The sequence below is a fragment of the Haliotis rubra genome, unplaced genomic scaffold (genome assembly GCF_003918875.1).
Source record: "Haliotis rubra isolate DU_JTF1 unplaced genomic scaffold, ASM391887v1 Scf668, whole genome shotgun sequence".
NCBI lineage: Eukaryota > Metazoa > Mollusca > Gastropoda > Lepetellida > Haliotidae > Haliotis > Haliotis rubra.
Genome location: NW_025767377.1, coordinates 463750 through 466630, shown reverse-complemented (window position 1 = coordinate 466630; position 2881 = coordinate 463750).

Sequence of the window (2881 nt, the reverse complement as noted above, 5' to 3'; positions counted from 1 at the left end):
GATCCCATTTCGGATACATAGATGTATCATCAGAGAAAAATTATTCATTATTTTTCAAATTACATTTTGTGAAGTTTCTTTTTTGACTCAGTATAGATACTGAGGAAATTGCACGTGGAGTGCACGATCGAGTACTGTTTCCGGGTCACGGGAACATACAAAGTTAAACGTGTACCGGAATGCAACACTGGCTTTATGTGGGGTAGTGTCGAAAATAATGAACCATAACACATGAAATTAGGATTGGTGATTATTCATAAGTCAAATGTCACGTATTATATTCTGCAATTTTCGTGACTTTGACACGTTGGAATAAACCTAATAGTGGCATTTGGATAAAAGATGTGATGACGTCGAGAATACGTTTTGTTTATGACGAGCGTTTTTAAATATCACTTTTTTGAAAAAAAATGTAAGTTTCTGTCGCACTGATATTTGCTTATATAGATATGCGAATTAAAAGTCAATTAAATATGCGATCTCGGAGATAAGAATATTGAAATCGATCTGAGCTAATTTTACGATTTATGCAGGTTCCTAATATGAAACGCTTTTCATTGTCAAAAATCAAGTAATTTAGGTAAATTCAAGGAAAGTTTTACTTTGGCATTAACTTCTGTATGTTTGAAAATATCTGGATTTTTTTTATAATAATGTTCATTTTTCTATCTAGCATTAATGTGCCAAATATTGTTTCAGTTGTCCAACAGTTTCATTTCCCCTACCGTCTTACCAACGCCTTATGCTGAAATTATTTCAAAACTCTAAAGGTTAAGTCAACCTTTTCACCCTCAGTGATTTCGTTACTTTGGTACTGAAGTATGAATTCAGATACTCCAGTGATTTGGCAAGTTGTGTTTGTTTATTGTGTAACACTCAGCAATATTAAAGGATATAGATAATCGAGTTTGGGCAGGACAATCCAGTGATTGACATCATGAGCATCGATCTACGAAACTTTGGACACGATGACAAACATTTGTTGCGTCAACTTGCCTGACCAGACCAATTGTAACCATATCATCATGGGTCACATATTTCTTGGGGTGAATGTGAACTCACCCTGGGGCTTGGTATCACCACACACTGAAATGGCGAGAGATGATTAGGACGTGTAGCTTCAAAGTTCTCTGTGTTAGTAAGGTGTAAGTATGCAGGAATGCTCCTCCATATGATTGGATTACATGTCATTATGCGATGATATCAATACCGCACTTTGGAAGAGAGAGCGTACAAGGGGCGATCAAAAGTATGTAGCCTCACCAAAAAGTGATACAAATTCAGTTATTTTTATGTTTTATTTTTCTACAGATTATCTGTCAACCTCAAGCAAATTGGTTTTGCTATGTTCCAGTCTCACGATCCCCATTTTGTTTGTCCTTTTATCTTGGAACCCTAAAAAAAAACCCGCAAAATCTGCAATAAATGCATCACAAACATAAATACTGAATGGTCACACAAGTGTCAGCTCACAATTTAGTGTAAACAGTGGCAGCTCGAATATCTGGACACAATGTTTTTGAAAGATTAAAATGGGGGGCCCCCGACTAAATATAAATCAAGCAATCCAAATCTTTGACTGTTGATTCTGACGGGAAATCATCCAATAATATACTGAACATATTTTACGTGGTATTATCCGAGGGCATACCATTATCCAAGAGGTACCAAATAACAAATCGTTTTTCATTTTCTGCAATTTTATTTAGAAATATTATACCAAAATGTGTTGTGATGACTAAGATCTCGTTAGCCACACTACCCACATATGTGAAATTTTGGATATGGCTTTGCTAATGATTCCTTCAAAATAAAATAAAATCTTTTCAAACATTGGACATCGAGAATATAGTTAGGCTACGTACTTTTTTGATCGACCCTCGTATTTGAAGCATGTCGTACAATTGCTTCTTCATGAAATTTTCTGTGGAAGCCTCGACAAATATTGATCGATGAACTTTTTATTTATGTCAACAAGTTGACTTTTATATCTATCAGGTAACAGTCAACATGTTATGTTTGTATGGACGTGCATATTATCAGTAGTGTAAAACAAACACCTTCACGGTTAACCTTCCACGTTAAAGATCCATGTAAGCGGGATACCCACATACACATTGGTAGTATCCACTGGCGAGGACGCCCTGTGAGATGTAGGTCATGAGGTCGGTCCATCCAGTCGTGTATAAAAAACACCCAGACAGAGGTTGGTAAAAAGTCTGATCCACGTGTTGTTTCAGGTGAGGTGAGGTGAGGTGAGGTTAGGTGAGGTGAGGTGAGGTGAGGTGAAATTGGGTTTAAACGTCGTGCTTGAGAATATTTCGCTCTTCTGACGACGTGCATGCGTGTGTATGTGTATGTGAGGCTGCTTGTACTAGCCCAGACTTAAGCTGGTTTTATAATGCTAGCCCACTGAGATACCATGCGGCAGTGAAGCATGAATACCCCACTTAGACACAGTATACTGACTCCAAGCCGACCAGTCCTTGTTGTACCCATTAATGCCGAGCGCCAGACAGGGACCAAGAAGGACCATATTTTAACGTCTTTTGTTATGACGCGGTCGGGGATCAAACCCGCGACCTTCCGCTCTCCAGGCGGACGCTCTAACCACTACACCACGGAGGCGGTCTTGTTGTTTCAGGGCAATAATAAGGCAGCATGAAAGAATACACCAAATAGGCAGTCCAAGATGTTAATTTAGAACATTGTTAAAACGAGTGAATCATTATTGCAGGTCATTAACACACAATACAATCGAATAAGGTTTTCAAACATCATTAAAGTATGAAAAAAGGATTGGGTAGGTTTCTAGATGTAAAACAAAGAGGTTCTTACAAATCGTTTTAAACTTTAAACAGATGCCGGGTAGACATTCAAA